Here is a 20,308-nt window from a genome sequence, read left to right on the forward strand (position 1 = left end):
AAGCTCTTTCTCAGTGCCCCCTTCCCCAGAGAAGGATCCCAGCTGCTTGGCTTCCCTGCCCTCTGCTGCCAGGCTCCCGCAGCTGCTATCCCAGCAGCGCAGCAGCCAGCTGACAATGTGCTCGCCTGGAGGACAGCTGCAATCTTGTCCCATGGCTCGCAGCTCGCCCAGGGATGGGGATCACCTGCTTCCTGCTGCTTTTCTCTCTGCTCTCCTTTCCAACAGCCTCCTGTGCCCTGGGATGGCCCTAGCTTGGGGTAGGCTGCCTCGCCTTCCTCTTGCTCCTTCCCCTTCTTGGGAGGACTTTCTGCCCTTCCGAAACGAGATGACTTCTGCATGCATTCCTTCCCCTTGTGTGTATTGGTGCCTGAGACAGCAACGGGGTCGTCCCTGGAGCCAGCTGTAGGGCCTGTGCCAGGCTTGGAGGGGCTGCAGGGAACATGCCAGGGGCTGGAGTGGCTGGATGTGAAGTACTATCAGTAAAGAATTTCTTCCTAACATATATTAGAAATCTAACTTTTCAGTGTAAAGCTATTAGTCCATGTCCTGTCACTCCAGGCCCTGATAAAGACCCCCTCCCCAGCTTTCCTATAGGTTGCCTTTAAGTACAGGAAGGCTCTCGGCCTGGCACACAGTAAAAGTGATGGCAGATCCTTCACAATATTATTTGAATTTCATGTAAATAGAACAGACTATCAACTTACTTAGGAGAAGTAATACAATTTCAGAACTATTCAAAACCAAAGGCATTCCAAACTAAGTTTAAGTTCAGAGGAAATCCAAAGAAAAAAACTAATTTTGAAACTAATAATCAGAGACCATAATCTTCTTCAAATGATAGATTTTCCTCCTGTACTGGGTAATTTTGATCTGTCTTTAATGATCATCCAGACATGGCTTTGACACCGAGTATCTTGCTTTGCCTCTGCATTAAGTCTTCTTCTCATGTGAGGTAAATGTCCTGCTCTTATGGGATGGGCCTAGGAGACACACGCGCTGTGTCTCATGATGCTTGGATATCATCTTAATTCTGGGTGAAGATGAAAGGTCTCACTGCTTCCTGAACAGGGAAGTGGATGTCTGCAGTTAAGAACCCTCTGTCTAATCTAGAAACATGAAGGAAGGAGTTTGCTGGATTGCAAGTGACAGTGAAGAAAGCCACAGGTGACATATCAGACTGATTAAAATGTTATTTAGCTCAGGGCATGGCTAATGAAGTGGAGCTGGAATAGTTTGATGACTGTAATTACGCTCACTATCACTGTTACTTGTTTATAGGATGGTAATGCCTAAAGGTCCCACTGGAGCCTGAAACAAGGTTGTGCTGGGTGCTGCACGTGCATATCTCAGTAGCGCTTTGATAGCTAGTGATACAAACAGACAAAACAGAGATTGAAAGGAGAAACGGGGGGACAGAGATAAGAAGATCTTCCTGCAGGTCATTTAGGGTATGAGCCAGGAGTTCAGTGCATCCAGCTCTCTAGTGCTCTGCTGGCCCAGTGAGATGAATGGAAAACATTGCAGCCTTGGAAAAATAGTGCTTCTTCTAATTCTTTGGCCAGTTTTGATGATTTAGGACTGCTCTATTTATTTATTTATTGATTTTACTTTCCCCATTTGTGCTGGAGAAGGTGAACTTTTTAAATACCTATTCTGAATTCAAATATCATTTTCATTGTTATGTTTCTGTTTTGTTGGCACTATTCATAATGACTTCTACCCTTCAGTGGAAGCAAAAGCTTATCATACCATAAAACTGATAAAACAAAACATAAAACAAAACCAGGCTTAGAATGAAATTTTTGAGGCTTACAAATGCAAACTTTGAAATCTAAGGAAATGAATCATTGAGTCTGACTAAGCATCTCTGGGACTGGAGTGCAGAGAAGGCAGAGTTAAAATTCAAAATTCAGATGGGAAAAAAGCAATGAGAAAAGGTACATTTCAGAGGTTAAAAACTGCAAAAATAAAGTACGAATGACCCAAAACCTCCTTCACATAGGAAATTAAACAATAATAGTAAATGATACTTAAGCCACAGAACCCAGGGGGAACAAAGAGAACAAATTAGGACAGTTGCATACTCGAGGCAAAAATAGATCAAAAGTTAATGATGTCTCAAATGCTGCAAATCTTATTTCCTGCATCTAACAGCAACAACAATGTGATATTAAGGGCAGTGACAGGATTCCCATTGCAAATGAGGGTAGGGCACTAGGCACAACATCATCTGAGGTGAAATAAAAATCTACAGTGATTCAAGTGAAAAATGACAAGCTGATATCTACCTAGCCTATTAACAGCATTGGCACACAGAACAACAACTCAAGTAGGAAAAATACATCACAACTGTGCAAATCAGGGATAGAGGGATAGTCCCCAGAATGGGAGAGTAACAAATATACTTCTGTCCAGGAGAATGTAAAGAGTGATCCAGACAAGTGCAGGCCTGTTAGTTTGACATCAACGCTGGGCAAAGTTTTGTAGCAAGAAGAGATAAGACTAGGGAAGTAGCGGGTAATGTGGAATTTACAAGATAATTTATTAAAGCTAATTTGTTTCCAGAGAATTTAGTAGCTTGCCTTTGTAGGACCAGTGTTCCCCTACACAGGGGATGAACTACATCTATTTCACTTTCTGTGAGCTTCTGATACCTTATCTATGGATTTGGGCTTTGGGGCTGCAAGTGAATCAAGGGAGTTTGCAATTGTTCACACTGTTTTAAGAGGGAATTACCGGCAAAGGAGAGGTTCCCTGTAGTGATTCTCAGAGACAGTTCTGAAACTGCAGCTGCTAAGGAGGCAAAGACTCATGGAGAAATGTAGGCTGGAAGGGAGCTCTGAAAACCCAACCTCCTATTCAGAGCAGAGATGACTTCAAATTTAGGTATGTTCAGTACGGATATGGTGGCCGAAGACTAAAAATTACATATGAGCTTTGAGATTTCCAGGTGACATAAAGTTGGGAAGTCCTACCGAGCCTGACAGAAGGATATCCCTTGTGATTGAAATGGTTCAGATGAAGTGACATTTGATAATACAAAGTAGAGCCATGCTTAGAGATTCTCAACAAAGGGTGTGGTTTTTTTTTTTGTTTTTTTTTTTTGTTTTTTTTTGTCATGTTTGCTATATGGCAGTCAGGAGTTTAAAACAAACAATAAAACAACAAAACCCCATGTTCATGCACTGTTAACAGAAGAACTGAAAAAGTTAAGTGGTTATATGGTATGTATGGCTATTCTTTTTTTTTTTTTTTTTTTTCTCCAGTATAAATACACCTGACAGGGCAGCCCTGCCACACATATAAGACATGAGGCAAAATTCTGCCACTTGTATTCACATTGAACTTAGGAGGAAGTGTTCAGAAGACAGAAGGAACAAGTTGCCTATTGTGTGGAAGGGAATTAAAGGACATCATTCTGCTCAGCCAGATGCCAGTTGAGAGAAAAATATGATGTCTCTGTGAAAATGCATTTCTTGAGTAAATATCAAGGAGAATTAGGAAATGTGTAAGTTGGGAGATACATCTGAAATGATGATTGCAGTTGGCTTATGAGGAACTTTGGACAGGAAATTGGTAGAAACTTCCCATTTTAAGAATAAAGTGCACCATAGATATGAAGTCAGCATTCACCTAAAGAGTAGAGGCCAACTCAAAGCCCCCACAACAAAGCAGTGGACAAACCAGAACACTAACATGTTGTGGTCTAGAGTCACACAGATATACATAAGTTTACTATACCTAAACATCTGAGGGGTTCCTTTGAGAGGCGGAGGGCTTGTGCCCCATTTCCATTTCCACTCTCAGTGTCCCCTGCCTCAGAGAAGGATCCCAGCTGCTTGGCTTCCCTGGCCTCTGATGCCAGGCTACCAGAGCAGGTATCCCAGCATCGCAGCAAACAGGTGACAATTTGAGTGCCACAGCAGTCCTCATTGCGAGCTGGACGCTCAGGGCACTTGCGGCCACCCACCTTTGTGAGCTCCAAGGCTGACAGTGACTCTCTGCTGAGCTGCCACGGCTCTCGGGTGTCCCGGTGACAGAGCTTTCGGCGCTAAGCTGACTGCCAGGACAAAAGGCTGCCGTGAAATGGCTGCTCCACAATGCCAGGAGCAAGGTCTGCTGGGCTGGGGGTTCGCAGGGGAGCTCGGCCTCGGGCCTGGCAACTGCGCCTGGAAGCCAGGGACGGCCTTGGTGTGCAGCTGGACACCTGGGCCTGAGAAAGCAAGGTCTCTTTCCAGACACTTGGCACCATCGTCACCCAGTGGCTGTCTCAGGGGGACGAGAGAAATGCACAGCATCTCTTGCTTTCCTGAAAAAGGGATGGATTTGGACCCCAAAGCGAGCTCCTTTCTCTCGGAAGCATCACGTCCTCCTGTCTTTCTTGTATTTGGCTATGACTTTAGGAATCCCTGCAATCCCTGCAGCTGTGTCCCCTGCCAGCTTCTTGTGTGCCCCAAGCATCCTCGCTTGCAGGGCAGTAGAAGATGCAGAAAAGGCCTTGCCTTAGTGGAAGCACTGCCCTGCAGGAGCTCCAACAACCCTCTCAGCAGCACGCTGTAGCCCCCAAATGCCCCCGAAAGGGCACATTTCAGCTACTGGGAAGGAAATGAGTTCGCTCAAGGTGAGCTACCCGCTCAAGGCCCAGGTGTCTGTGAGGCGGTGTTGGCAAGGAGTCCTGTTGTGTGAGTCCGTTCTTTGTGGGTGCTCCGTCCCCACAAGGCTTGCTTTTCAAGGCCCAGGAGAGTCTTGTGGGCACTGGCCTGGGGTCCCAGGCTGAGCCAGCTGCTGGCTGGCAATCAGGGAGGCTCGCTCGGTGTCTTGGCTTGGGTTTGCGTGGCCAGGCTGTGGGAGCGGGGGACTGCAGGGGTGTCCTCTGTGAGGAGAATGCAGCAGCTGCCCCATGGGAGCTCAGAGCCGCTTCCAGGAGGCTCCTTCCAGGAGGGACCCACCCGCTGCTGCCCAGAACGCAGAGCAAAAGGATGATGTTTGCGCCTGGGGGAGAGCCCATCTAAGAAAGGGAACAAAAGCTGCTGCCCAGCAGCGTCTGGCTCAGGGAGGAGTGAGAAAGCTCTGTGCAGCCCCCAGGGTCCGTGCAGCAGGAGGCAGGAGGTGCTCCAGGCTCACAGCAGCAGTTCCCCTGCGGCCTGTGCAGGGAGAGGCCCCTGGTGGAGCAGGCTGTGCCCCTGGTGGAGCAGGCTGTCCCCCTGCAGCCCATGGGTCCCCCGTGGAGCAGATCTCCACGCTGCAGCCCCCCTGTGGCTGGAGAAGCCCCCGGTGGAGCAGGTGGCTGTGGCCTGGAGGAGGCCGCGGCCTGTGGAGAGCCCCCGCAGGAGCAGGCCCCGGGCTGGACTGGAACAGGCTGTGCTGAGCCTGCTTTGCCCGTGACGCTCCTTGTGGAGTGATCTCCCTGTCCTTCTGGCAGCCCTTGAGCCCTTGCCAGCCTCTTTTCTCCCCTTGGCGTTGGAGGAGGGGCAGGGAGAGAGCGCTTGTGCTGGAGCTCAGCTGCCCAGCTGAGGAAAACCACCACGGCTCTGTCTTGCCGCTGCTGCAGCACGCTGGTAGCAGCCAGCACCGTCTGTTCTTCGAGCCTCAGCAAGCCCACAGCATCTTCCCAGAAGGGATCCCTTTCCTTCACGCCTGACAGGCGCCGCCTCCAGAGGCTGAGGGCTTGTGCCCCGTTTGCAAGCGCTTTCTCAGTGCCCCCTTCCCCAGAGAAGGATCCCAGCTGCTTGGCTTCCCTGCCCTCTGCTGCCAGGCTCCCGCAGCTGCTGTCCCAGCAGCGCAGCAGCCAGCTGACAATGTGCTCGCCTGGAGGACAGCTGCAATCTTGTCCCATGGCTCGCAGCTCACCCAGGGATGGGGATCACCTGCTTCCTGCTGCTTTTCTCTCTGCTCTCCTTTCCAACAGCCTCCTGTGCCCTGGGATGGCCCTAGCTTGGGGTAGGCTGCCTCGCCTTCCTCTTGCTCCTTCCTCTTCTTGGGAGGACTTTCTGCCCTTCCAAAACGAGATGACTTCTGCAGGCATTCCTTCCCCTTGTGTGTATTGGTGCCTGAGACAGCAGCGGGGTCGTCCCCGGAGCCAGCTGTAGGGCCTGTGCCAGGCTTGGAGGGGCTGCAGGGAACATGCCAGGGGCTGGAGGGGCTGCAGGGAACATGCCAGGGGCTCGAGGGGCTGCAGGGTGTGTGACAAGGCTTTGAGGGGCCTCAGGTCCTGCCGCAGTGGTTGAAGTCGATGCAGGGAACATCAGAGTTGTTGGAGGGGCTGCAGGTAAAATGCCAGGGCTTGCAGCAGCTGCAGGCTGCGTCACAGCTTTGCATCAGGTCAAGACGCATTTTCCTAGAACCATACATTTCCTCCTGAAGGGGCTGAAGAGCATGGAATGGTCTTCAAAATGCACAGAGCAGACCCCAGCAAATGTAGAGCTGCTGCTAGCAAGTAGGTAACTTTATTGTTCCTGTTGTTAATTTTGTTTCACAACAACAGATGCAAATATGTATCTTGAATGAGGGCAAAGGTGACCTTGGATCTGAAGCACACAGGCGTTCGCTAGTGTCCCCCCATCCGGAGTGAATCCAGAATGACTCGGAAGGAAAAATAAAGTCCAAACCAGTGCGTTGTGATAAAGAGAGTTTAATAGGGTAGAAAAGGAATAAAAACCAACAAAATAATAAATAATGATACTTACAGTTTATAAGATATTAATATATAAAAATATTTAATACTATTAAATACTTATAATTTTATAATAATAAAACAATGCCATACCGTACAACACAGTCAATAAAGTGGATTTAATTAAATAAATAAGAAAACCAATAAATTAAATGAAAATTAAAAAATTTAAATTTAATACAAGTAAAACCCATTTTTCCCATTCCAATGAATTGCTATCCCCATCATCACTTCCCATCCCACTGATCATTTGCTATCCCAAAGACCTCCCAGTTCTTATCCCCTTGGCATGCCAGTGCAAGAAGAAGTGCTCTGCAGGCAGAGGCCTTGCTGAGTGACCACCTAAGGAGAGGAATTTAATCCAGAAGGCAGGAAAGAAGAGCAATGCCCCGAAAGAAGAAGCAAGTCTTGTCTCTCAGCCCTTTGGTGTCCCAAGCAGCAGTTGCCATGGCCAAGCTTTCCCAGCCCAGCTGCTGCCAGCATCTCCCCAGCTTGCCATTGCCACCTTCCTGGGTGAGGCGCGCGCGCATTTGCCATTGGCGCTGTTGCCATCCCTGTGAGTGGCAAGCCCATCCCCTAGCTCCAGCACGAGAGAGGGGAGAGGGCAAGCGAGAGGGGCAAGGGCTGAGGAGCGTGGCTGAAGCTGGAGCACGTGCTTCACGCGGCTGGCAGGCCCAGCGCTCTGGGCGCCGGCTCTATGGCAGCGTCCCCTGTTCATGCTGTGCTGCCTGGTGGTGCTGGCACCTCCCTTTCCTTGCCGCCAGCTGGGGGCCGGGGGGCAGCGGGCACAGCGCTGGAGCCTGGCACTGTCGGCGGGGCGCTGGGCATGCTGCTGGGGCTGCTGGAGGTGGGCTGCGGCTGCACACAGGCCAGCTGGCACGCTGGCCCCAGCGCCTTGGCCCTGGCCCCCAGCGGCTGCAAAGTCTCGCTGGGGGTCTTTGTCCCCGGCTGCTGGCGCTGCAGCGTCCTGGCCCCGCTGGCCTGGGGACAGAGCCTGTCCTGGGGCCGCACGGCACGGGGCTCCCCACTCGGAGTCTCCGGCAGCAGCCGCGCTCTGCGGGGAGGTGGCGCCGCTGCTCCTTGCCCCCCTGCAGCCCCCGGGCTTCGCGCTCTCTTGCTGGGTGCCGTGGTGCTGTTGATCGCCAGCTGCTGCGCGCTGCTGCCTGCTTCCCTGCTGCTGCCAGCCACCGTGCTGCTGCCAGCCGTCTTCCCCTGGCATGGTCTCTTGCGGCCTTGGCCAGCCTGGCCCAGCAGCGTCTTCCTCTCCTTGCCGGGGGGGTTCTCTGTCGTCGGCCTCCTGTGCTGGCAGCTCTGCGCTGTCCCGGGGGTGCTGCTGGGCGCAGGGCGCTTGGCCCCCCGCTTGGTGCCGGTGGACGCAGGGGCAGGCGGGGGGCTCTTGAGGGGACCCAGGGGGCGTTTGGGCAGGGGTCTCCTATGGTCACTGCGGCCCTTGGGGTTGGGGCGTTTCTTGGGGGAACTCGGGGGGGATTTGGGCTGGGGTCTACTACGGGCACTGCGGCCCTTGGGGTTGGGGCGTTTCTTGGGGGAACTCGGGGGGGATTTGGGCTGGGGTCTACTACGGGCACTGCGGCCCTTGGGGTTGGGGCGTTTCTTGGGGGAACTCGGGGGGGATTTGGGCTGGGGTCTACTAAGGGCACTGGGGACCTTGGGGTTGGGGCGGGTCTTGAGGGAACGCTGGGGGGGTTGGGGCAGGGGTCTACTAAGGGCACTGAGGAGCTGGGTGTCAGGGAGGCTCCTGGGGGGACTCAGGGGTGGACTGGGTAGGGGGCTCCTAAGCGCACTGGGCAGGGGACTGGCTGCAGGGCTGAGCGGGGGGCTCACTGCTGGCACGACGGGGGACTGCAGCGACAGCCCACCCTCAAGCTTCTCGGGGCGCAGCCCAGGGGTTGAGGGGACCTCACCGAGGGCTCCTGTGGCTTCCAGTCCCTGCGTGCTCGGCTCCTCGATGTCCTCGCAGAGGTCGGGCAGCTGCGAGAGGAAGCGGCTGAGGGCAGGACTGCTGGGCAAATCGGGGAAGGCGTCCTGGGGCTCCACGGCATCGAGCCAGCTGAGCAGCTCCTCCATGCCGGGGATGGGGATGTCCAGGTCGGCCAGGAGCTCGTCCTGCATGTGCTGCAGCTGCTGGCTGTCCCCTGCCAGCTCTGGAAAGGCCTCGGCAAAGGCATCAGGGCCCAGCTCGGGCAGCTGCGGGGGCTCCTCAGGCACCTGCGGGGCTGTCGCCGCTGAGGACGAAGCAAGAAAATCCCCCAAGACGGGCGATGTCAGCTTTCCCATGGCCCCTGGGTGTGGGGCGCCCAGCGGCCGGCTGTGCCAGCCCCAAACTCACCGTCAGGCGTCGCCGTCTGGGTGCTGGCGGTCCTTGGAGCCTGGGCAGGCTTGGGGGCAGTGGGGCCGGGCAGCGGGGGCCCCTGGTCCTCGCTGAGCCCCACGGCGTGCAAGCAGGGCTCCGGCAGCTGCCCCCGGCTGCTGCTCAGGGTGCGGGGCGTGGGGAGCGCCTGCCCCCGCAGCGGAGGCCCCGGGACGAGGGGTGGCGGGGGGTTGCGCTGGGCGGGGGCCTGCAACAGGCAGGTGCCTGCGGGGTGCAGGAGCTCCCCATGGAGCACGGCCCTGGGCCCCAGCCCCAGCGCATGGTGGGGTACCAGTGTCCCCGTCACCATGGGCTGTCCCCACTGATGGACGGGGGCACAGGGAGGAGCGGTGTGGGGGAGCTGCCCCCCGGCGGGGAGCTGCACCAGCTGCAGCTGGTGCCCCATGGTTGGGAGCTGCACCAGCTGCAGGTTTTGCCCCACAGCGGGAAGCTGCACCAGCTGCAGCTGGTGCCCCACGGCGGGGAGCTGCCCCACAGCAGGGAGCTGCCCCCCGGCGGGGAGCTGCCCAAGCTGCAGGTGGTGCCCCTGGGCTGGGAGGTGCCCCCCAGGTGGCAGCTGCACCCCGGCGGGGAGCTGCAGCACCTGCCCCTGGACCCCCGGCACCACGTGCCAGATGGTGGCCTGGGGCAGCGCGGAGGGGAGGGTGGGTACCTGCGGGGGCTGCAAGGGCAGCGCCGTCGCTCCGGGGAGGGAGGGCAGCAGCCAGGCAGCCACCGTTGGCGGCACGGCTGGGACGACGAAGGGGGAGTTTTGCGTCTGCGCAAGCCGCGGAAGCCGTCTGGGGAAACCCTCTGTGGGAAAAAGGCCGCTGGGCTGAGCTCTGGGGCGCTGGGCTCGCCAGCAGGGCCGCAGCCCCGGGAGGAGCGGGAGCCGGCTGCTGGACCTGCCATGGTGGCTGGAGAGTGGGGCGGTTGCTTGGGGAACCCGGGCAACGGGGGTTCCGTCCCAACGGCTCACCAGCCCCTCGCCGACATCTTGGGGAGGACTGCAGGCTTTGGACCCAAGCAGGCTGCCCAGCGCAAGACTTGGCCATGTTCATTAGAACATTACTAGCCTCTAAGCCTCATGGCATCACCTTCCATCTTGACTGCTAAACCTCCTTGCTCCCTACTATCTTCTTTGCCAAGATACAGCTGTCCACATTTACTTTTCCTACTTGGCTGGACTGAATTTAAGAAGGGAGCTTGCAACTCTTCCTCTTGTTTGCCACTTCATCATCAAACCAAATGAAAACCATTTGCCTTTAACCTCTTTATTTCAGGCCTTCTTTCCTAGTGGCCATTCAAAACTGGGAAAAAAATAGTCTACCAAGTGGGGTTTTTTTTTGATTTGATAATAAATCTGCAGACTGTTAAGTCATCAAGCACTTCAAGACTGTTTGAAATAATCTCGAGATTAATATAAAAGGAATTCCTCACACACGCTGCGGCCGCTTACCTTTAGTATAGTCGTTGGATGCGATGGAGCAGTATTTCTTGCTTTCGCCTGCACTGGAAGTCTTCCCTTCCTTGTAAGGTTGTTTACTGCTCTCACTTCTGCATTACTGACATGAAGAGCCATCTGGAGGATGGCATTCTTCCTTCTTCTCCCGCGTTATCTTCTGGAAACGAGGATCTAAGTGTTCCAAGGAGCCTTTTGCTTTCCTGTTGTTTCTCCTTTTTCTTCTTTTTCTTCTCCTTTTTCTTCTTTTTCTTACGCTTGCGATTGGCATTGTCAAAGCGGAGCGCACAGAAACACAAATCATGAAGTCTGAAAGAAACATGCAAGTTAAAAAGGGAAAAAAAGATGTGGCACTTGTTGCCTATATGAAACTTGATTTATTTTACCACAGGTGATGATTTGCAGCATGTCAGCTATTTTGTGGTGCTTTGTGCACACGCAACTTACTTTAGATGCAGCAAACTTAAGCCGTCAGATTGAAGGACCATAGGTCCTGGTTTGTACACAGATCATTAACAACGGCTAGCTCTGGAATACGTGCAAGCAGAAAAAATCTTTTAACCTAATCTGGAATGGTGTACGGATGTGATTCGAACTATGTGGTCCAAAGCTAGTGCTCTGACACAATTCAGCAAGAGCTTTCCTGTCTTCACTGATCAACCTAACAACATGATCCCCAGCCAGCTGGTGCTATCTAAATAACTTAGAAACTACCAGGAAAAAAAAAAAAAAAAAAAAAAAAAAAAAAGGAAGACATGAGAAGCACCCAGAAAAGAATTAGGATAAAAAATGCGGAGTATGCTGGAATCCTTGCTTACTTGGAATCCTTCTCTCCATCTTTATCCTTAGACTTCTTTTTCTTCCAGAACTTGTGATATTTTTGCATTTTTTTCACCACCTACAAGCTCCTTTTCTATCTTTCTGTCTTTCCTTTCTATTTCACTTTCACTACCTTCTGCACGGGTATATTTTCTTTTTCTGTTTCCTTCTGTTTCAGTTTTCTGGCGACAGTTCTCCAAATGAGCTGACACAGGTGGAAGCGCATGTCTTTCACGAGAATGTCTTCTGGAATGTTGCTGAGGTACCGAGCAACGATGCAAGTCTGCTCGGGGTGTGCTAAAGCGACGTACATCTTCCTCTCTCAAGAGGGAACCGTGAGGCCATCCGCTTTTGTAATGATAATGCTTATGTGACCTGCTGTAGTAAGTTGCAGTCCATCTGTCAAAGGCTGAATCGCCGTGAGAGAACTTTCTCTCTCTACTGTCTCCTGTCGCATGAGGTGAATAGTAATCCTTGTAATAGCCACATCTTTCCCATCTCCGTGCTTCGTCTCGATAGTATCTTTCTCTGCTCCAACTTCTTTCCCCTTTGGATCGGTAGTACCTATTGCTACCTTGTTCTGATCTTCCTCCGCTGCCAGATCTGTACTTTGAATATTTGACTGCTCTTCTGCCATTCTCAGGGCTGTTTCTTTCACGAGGGAAAGATCTGTACCTGCTTCCCTCCCAGTACTCCTGCTTGTGACTCTTTTGCTCAACAAATTCCACGCTCTGAGAACACCTCCTCTTGCTGGAAGGACCTGCTTTTTGACTCTCCTTCTCTTCACTAGGAGCATGTTCCCTCTTGCTTCGGTAATGCTCTTTCTCAGTGGTTTTAGTCTTGTCCTTTGTATCTTGGTGTCTATCTGCAATAGCTAAGGAAGAAAGATTGTTAGAGCTACATTCAGTGTCAGACTTGAGAGAGGAAGTTTGCCGCAATTTCTCACCAGGCTCACAAGACTCTTTGCCGGACAAAACATTTTCTTTTGAAATGAGGTCACGTTCTTTTGATCTTCTTGCTTTCTCCTTGTCTCCACGGTCATCACATTGGTACTGGGCGAGGTATTCATCATTCCCAGGAGATTTCGGAGGTTCCGCAACACTGCATAAAATAAAAACCCATTTCTCACTTCTGCTGAAGGACGTGAATATTAAGAGTAAAACCTTCCAAAGGCAAACAAACAAACAAAAACCTCCGGACTACAGGAACGCTCGCAAAGATATGCCATTTAGAAACCTCTCCTGTGATTAGGACACCGTCTTCAGCTCCCAGAGAAAGTGCTTTTTCCCCTCTTGCTTCTGAAGCCATTGCACTAAAAAAGCAAACGCATCTGTCTCCTTCCACCTGCTGCTCTGAGAAAAAAGGCATAGGGGCGAGCGGGGAACAGCCAGTGTTTCTCCAGACAGTGGAGAAAAATGGAAAAACATTCTATAAAGGAACACAAGTTCTCCTTGAGGCACCAACCTGCATCAGAGTGATATGCTCAGTGCTGATCATTAGTTCTGTTCGTGACACTGGACACACAGTATGGAATTGTACTAATTTAAATCCTTCCATTAAATACTATTAGTAGACAGATAAAACTGTAACGAACTTCCATAAAGTCTTGTCTTAATCAGACTGTGCTCATTTTACCTCATTTCCTCTGACAAGCTGTTCAGCTGGCTGGCTCTGAAGGACTCCGTGATGACTTCTCGATTGACTGAAGGCATAGCTCCAGGCATCTGCAATTAAAACGCACAAGTCAGCAGACAAAAAAATACTATTTGTAGTAGTACTGAGGACTAGTCTTGTCAGAATGTCTCCATTAAATGGTAAGCAAGACCGCTGTGAGTTGTATGCATTATCTACACTTCAAAGATAACCCCAACTCACCCCCCAAAATCTACTTTAGGAAACTTAGGAATTTTTATCTCAGCTGAGCTTAAGTTGACAAGTTCTAATGTAAGCTCAGGTCTGCAAATTCTAAGGGGATAATACCACAAAGCCTTACGATCACATGTGTGCTGTGTTTTCTCAGTATTTCACCTGAATTAGGAACACAATAAACACTCCCGAATACATCGTAGGTGAGAAATTCTCGATGGAGCAAATCTATGTTTCAAGCGATCCATTTGTTTTAGAAAAGAACATCTCAGAAGGTTTAACAGGTTCAACTCGGCAAGTGGAATCATCAAGTTTCAGTCCGTTTTCTTTAGATTCAGTAACTAACCTAATAGCACCATTTAGTGAATCTGTTTTTGGCAGCTCATGCTGGGATCTTCCTTTGTCAGCATTCTGACAGGAAGAATTGGAATGCTGCAATGTACGGACTACCTTTCCAACCAAAATTCCATTAGAGGACGTTGCATTGCAATTCCTTTGAAATAAGCCCTTTGACTCCTCCTCAGATTTTCCTGAAGATTCTGCACCATAAGGGACTGTGTTATCAGAGCTGAGTTTAGGATTTTCATTCACTGTTGGCTCCACAAAAATTTCATCAGAAACTTTTTTGTTTGTTTGCATTTGCTTCATTTGCATTACCGAATTTGTAATTGTGGATGAAGGAACAGCCTGGTAGAGATCTTCATCCTCCACAGCACTGCTAAGAAAGTCAGGCTGTGACACAGTCTGACGAGCAGGCAATTTATTGTGAATACTGATGGTGATCTTCTGTTTTCCTGACGTATCAGTAATTGAAGGCCTGGTAATTGCCTGGTTTTGAACACAGGCCATTGGTGGTGCTGAAGATGGCCTTTTTAGGGTGACACCAGTGGTCTTTGCGTCCTCTTTTATGGATCCATTTCCATTTAAACGGCTTGAATTCTGTATTTAAAAAGAAGAAATTGCAAGATGGATTAACGCAAACACTGCATGTAACATTTTGAAACACAAAACTCTCCTACTGAGTGTTTCTACAAATGGTCTTAACACCTAAAAAGATGCTTAAAACCAAACAAAAAACCCCACACCAAACCCCAAACCCACTAGCAGTTTGGTGCCGTTATCTGCCCTCCCGCTTCCCTGAATTACCTTAATCATATGAGGAAGAAGTCGTGGTCCCAGAAATCCAGCCTGCTTACTATTAGCCCCCTGCTGACCAGGAGGGAATGAACAGGGATAAGATGGTGCTGGCAAGTAAAACGCACGTTCTCCAAGTGTCAAATCATAGCGCCTTCAGAAAAGAGCAGTGATCGTAGTTTAGTTTTTCTTTCAGCCTACTCTTGGATTAAATCCCATCCTATCATTTTAGAGGAACAGCTCATACGATATGGAAGCCTTCTCTACAGAAGGCTTCGCCAAGACTACAGACTGAAAAGTAGAGAACAGTCTTCCTACTAAGACTATCACTTGCACAGCAATAATTCATTCTTACACCACAGATGACCTTCATTTCTCTCCTTCTCTAAAGTAGCCAGCTACAGATAACACATAGATAGCAATTTACACAAGTGCTGCAGTTTAAGGCCAAGCAACAAAAGATAATAAACGACACAGAGAATTTCAGGTTAGACAGAACTGAATTAGACAAATAATAATCTTCTCCCGGGATAGCAAGAAAAACACTTGCAAAACAGAAAAATATCAATAACAGGAAAGTAAATCTCTTCTGAACACATTTTAAGATTTGTTATTACCTGATATAAAAAAGTATGTAAGCTTGCTGACCAAGAACTCTTTTAATGTCAGTACGCACTACTTTAGCATCATTCATCTGATACCAAAGTCCATTACCAGCCTGCAAATAAAGACAACGATTTCTTTAGGTGAATTGCACGTTTTCCAATTGAAATCACGGATAGGAACAAAATACACACATGTCAAATAAAAATATAATGAAATCTTTTTCCCTAGAAACAGTAGCTGCTAGTCATGCTTTAATTGGTTTGCCAGCACAACCTTTACCCTGTTAGAAATGCTGTTGACTTCTACCTTTACATAGCATATATAGTGTCCTGAGTGACAGCTGACACCGTGATGTACCAGCACCGCGTATAAGGCATAGAGCAGTGGTTCTCCCATTGACTGCGACATGTAGGCTCTCAGGTCCAAATACTCCGGATATTTCACCTCCTAAAGAGACATCAAGAAGATAGAAAAATTATCCCAGAGTACTTCGTGGACTAGCCAGAGAAAAACACTTCCAAAAAACACAGACTAGAATTGATTTCTAGAATATATTTCTCGAATATATTTCTTGATGCACTACAAATAAGTCTTCCCATAAACAACGGTTAACACTAGAAGTTGCAGAGAACTGTTTCCTGATGAATCAGCCTTCTCAGAGGAAAGCATATGCTTCTTGTCAAGCGGGAACTTTATTGATATTAAGAGAAAGAATAAGCCATAGTCGTTAGTCTACAATTATTGTCTGAAAATATTAACAACTTTCAGCTTTGGGGGATGTCCCATTACACAATGATATAGTTGCATTACAGTGGTAAATATACCTTGTTGATCTTTCCACCTGTGAAATCTGCAAATCTTTTCAGTGATATTGTGAGAACCTTGGAAGAACGGTGTATGGTAAATCTCTTGGACGCAGGAACCATCTTTTTACACCTTAAAAACAAGCAGAGATAAGTGTTTGAAGGCATCTTCTTTTTTCGCCCCCAAAACAAACTCCTTTTAATGTCTCACGCATGCCTATGCTATTTGAATGATATTTACTTGCATAATAGGTTGGTCTTTTTTCTTTTCATAAACCCATGCACTGCGTGTCAGGTTTGTTAATACACAGAAGAAGGTCAATTTTCCCAACAACTCAGAGCATAGCGGGAACAGGAATCTCTCACAAAAGGGTATGACCAGGTTGGATGGCAAGGTACCATTTCTTGGTCTACAAAAGTGGCTATTTGAACTCCAATCCTGGAAACATTCTTTCAGCTTTCAAGGGAAATACAAATACTGAAAGTGGAACGAGAAAGCCTTGGTCCCCAGGGCTAGAAATTGCAAATAATCTCCAACATAGGTTGACTATCAACATCAAAAATACAACAGAAGCACATGGTCATTCTACAGGAGGGAGACATTTAACAGTAGGAAGTCTTCATGTACTGAGCTTGTCTGGAAAGACACTGAACCCATCTGCCATCCTTTGAAACAAAATAGTTCAGTTTGACACATTGCCCGCTCCAAGGTAGGACCTACGGTGTAAGCAGTGAAAATTAGCCACTAGCCCAGAGAACAACGGAAACTGGGCAGTTTACATCAAGAAAAGTACTGTCGAGAGCTAATAAATAGAAAGAACAAAAGTAGCTCTTTTTGAATTCTGATGGCAAAATACAAGCCAGAGAATTCCAAACCCATAGGGAATGCCTATGAACAAGACTTCCCCCCTCCAAGGAAACAAAAATCCAAGTCTTTTATAAACTTCCACAAAACTTGTAAGTAGATCCAAAGTTTAGAGGTAGTCCAACAGAGTCATGCAACATAGAAAACTGACGTCTAGGATTAAGACCTAATTCGTCAAAATCTTACTCGCTACATTTATAGCAATTCTCTCCATCCAGCTCTTCAGGTTTCACAAAGAGTTCCAGAGCTCTGCTAACAGACGAAACCGCCTAGAGCAGTGAGAAAGAAGAGCGCAAAGTCACCGTAATTCAAAATTCCAGAGACATACTAGTAGTTTATAAGAGAATCTTACTAACATACTCAAGCGATCTACTAGGAGCACTGTGAAGAAGGAGGCAGAAAGAGCATGCTCAGCATTGACCTCACCTGGAAGGCATTTGACTTTGGAACAAATACTTTCCCAGTTGCCTAGACAGCATCTACAGTGTGCTTTGTCATCAATGCTGGGGACAAATTCATCAGTCTAACAATTAGATGTATATTGAGGTAGAACAACAAAGAAGTAGGACAGCATTATAATTTTTGCAGAAAGAGAATTCTTTCCCCTTAAACCCAATGCAAATGTGGAGACTATTTACATGGGTTCCACGGAAGGACAAAGTCCAATCCACTTCCTTAGCACCACCAAGCTCTTACGTTTTAACATTATATGTGGTTTGTTTTTTTAAGTTAAACAAGTTTAATTTAGAAAGTTATGCATGTACTTAAACATCATGAATTATATTTAGAAAACATCTTACCTTTATATCCAAAGTGATATCAAGAAATGCCTCATACGTATCCGAAACTGCTTTGCAATTCAAGCACTTCACTGGAAGCAAAATATAAATGCTTAACATTATGTGAAGGAGACTAACTGTCCAAATTCAAGTTGTTGACAGATACTACTTTAGACAAACTACAGACTGCTTTACTACCGACAAAAGACACAGATCAGTTCTAAGGACAGGAATATTTTTTCAAGTACCTCTCGATCTTAGAAATCCTCCAAATATTTGATGAATGCTGGTGGTAGCTTGAGAAGATCTGTCCAATCTGGAAATAAATTATAATCAGACCTCAGAAGATTTAAGGCACAGAGTTAACTCTTCAAAGAGTTTGATGAAAACCAAGGATGATGTAGACTTGCGTTGCTGATAGTAAATAAGGCACTAAAAGGTGCTAGAGATCATTTCTGAGAGTAAATAAAGGACTAGAAGGTGCTAGAGAATGTATGAAAGTGAACTTGTTTATGCTTACTCGGTGCTTCCGTTCAAGCACGCTTCCTGCATAGCATCAACAGTATAGCGCAAGAACTCGTGTGCGTCTTCTTGACTGCCAAAACGGAAATGTTGTCCTATTCCTAAATAAGAAGATGATAGTATTGACCTCATTTAAAAATGAAATCATTCTTGTATTTCTAAAATCTCTCTTCATTGGAGTGTTAAAACCACTTAGACACATCAAATAATTATTTGAAGATTACAAGCTATCGAAAAGAAACACATCTGAAGCCACTTACGACTGAGATTACTGATAACATGTGTAGGCTCGATGGCATCAACAGTGCAACGCAGGGCCTGGTTAATGTGAGTCTCCATCGTGCACATCATGCAAAAATCTTGTTCACGACCTGAAGAGTGAAAGAACAAAGCATCCCAGTCCAGCGAAATATCCAGAACTACAAACATCTAAGTACAATTTAAACTATAGATACAATATCCACTCTCCTTGCTACATTCTATTCTCCCAAGATGCCAATGTCCCAACAGTCTTGTAACATTTCATTTCACACAACTTTACAGAAGAAAAATATCCACTAAGCCTGTATTCAAATGCATTTTGTGATGAGAAATCTAAAAGACTACTGCAAAGTCGCAGTTGTAAAGGCTGACAGGAATGTGAACTCCACAGGCTGCAAAATGTATTACTCTCTAAAATTACTACTAAATGCATTACTGTCCAATGCACTTCATTATTCCCATGAAGCAATAAATGATCCTTTAATAAACAAACAAACAAACAAACAAATAACTAAATAAATAAATAAAACATGGTGCATTAATTGCACTCCATATGCTATTCGGAGCCCACTGCTAATACAGTGCTCAAAGCCAGCTGCTACAGGTAAAATCAGGCAAATAAGCTTATCTCACAGAATCACTGCTGTTCTTTCACCTTCAGAGCTATCCAACAGATTCAAAATACTGTTAGAAAGTACTCACATGACTGGCTGTGCTCAAGAGAAAGCATGTAATTGGCAAGTGGGGGTGTGTAGGTCAAACACTGTAGAGTAGCATTAAGAAAACATGTGTTGCCAAGATTGTACAGGCCAACTCCAACACTTTGTGTTTCTCGCCAATCCATACAAATCTTCTCAGGTGGAAAAAGAATGCTCTGTGGCGGAGCAATTCCATCATTAACGACTGCAAGAAAGTTAAATTTAAAAAGAGATCTTGTTTGTTTGTTTCGAAGAAAGGTATTTAAAAAAATACTATTCTGCAGGAGCACCTAGAGGAGCTAGCTACAATCCAAACCAGAAAAACTTATTGCAGACAGCTTTAATACCACCAAATTCAAATTGGCTGGTCAACACAATGTTTTGGGGAAAAAAAAAAAAAAAAAAAAAAAAAAAACAACTTTAGTCAACCATTTTAATTCTTCTAAGGCAAGGCTAACTGCCATTCTGTTTGTAGCACCTAATGCCAAGTTCCTCTCCATCTATAATCTTTAACCTGATTAACTCAACTACTGTTTTTTTCCTTATTATAACTTAAACCACAAACTTAGACTTGAAATTGTACGGTAAAAACGCAAAAACTAGGAACTAGGAATGACGGTACCCCTACAGATACCAGATTTTTTCCTGAGCAATGTTATCCTTCAAAAAACCTGTGAAAAATGGAAGCTGTGAATAGCAACAATCAAACACTTTTCTCTGCAAAACAGAAAAGACATGGAGGAATCTGTGCATTACAAAAAGCTCCCCGTATTTCTCTGTTGACTGTAAATATATCAAAATTAATTTCTGTAACATCAGTCACTTCAGTTGCCTTAGGGGATTCGCTTTTGAAGTCTTTCTTCACAGTAGTCCCCTTCTCTATCAGTGCAACAAGTAAGAACTGCATTTTCTACTTTTGCTTTGAAGACAATGGAGGCAGGATAGAACGCACACTTACTTAGATCTCTTGGGGCAAAAGCCTTAGATTTTTCAGATGATCTACAGTAAATAGCACCTCCACGTCCTTGGGCCACAGAGACTTGTCTTGAATCTTCTGCAGGCACTATCCGTCCCCAGTTGGCGGTGCGTGACATCAGTATTTTAGTACTTGGTTTCTTGGATTTGCCAGACCGCCTTGAAGAGGGCTTTTTAGGCTTTGAAGATTTGGGCTTCTTAGCTACGGTCATTGTTCACATCTGCGACAGAGACAGAAGTTCTGGCTGACGTAAGAATATCAAGAAGCATTCCAAGAAGAAAAGAGTAACAGAAGTCCTGTCACTTAATCTCAAAGAAACAGCCTTAAGAACTAAATCGCTGGTATGAATGATTTAAAAAGAATCCCCAAACTAAACACACAAAGTGAAAATTTCCATCTAAACTCTATCAGTATTACTTTTCGCTTCTGCAGAACTAGTGGCTGATGCCATTTCTTTCCCTTCCGTAGGATTTTAA

General features: G+C 47.4%; 1 pseudogene across 1 annotated transcript; it reads right to left on the reverse strand.

Annotated features, from left to right (window-relative positions):
* Positions 1-10,592: 10,592 nt before the first annotated feature.
* LOC309890678 (ubiquitin carboxyl-terminal hydrolase 42-like) lies at positions 10,593-20,043 on the reverse strand (annotated as a pseudogene). Its single transcript has 14 exons — positions 19,815-20,043; positions 18,861-19,061; positions 18,158-18,268; positions 17,896-17,998; positions 17,624-17,691; positions 17,397-17,467; positions 16,783-16,865; positions 15,753-15,864; positions 15,235-15,375; positions 14,940-15,040; positions 14,335-14,476; positions 13,426-14,127; positions 11,322-12,005; positions 10,593-10,812 (listed from the first exon to the last, which is right to left on the reverse strand). The product of its transcript is annotated as a ubiquitin carboxyl-terminal hydrolase 42-like (transcript).
* Positions 20,044-20,308: the final 265 nt, after the last annotated feature.

Source organism: Aythya marila (assembly GCF_965140915.1).
Source record: "Aythya marila genome assembly, contig: HAP1_HAP1_SCAFFOLD_199, whole genome shotgun sequence".
Lineage (NCBI taxonomy): Eukaryota > Metazoa > Chordata > Aves > Anseriformes > Anatidae > Aythya > Aythya marila.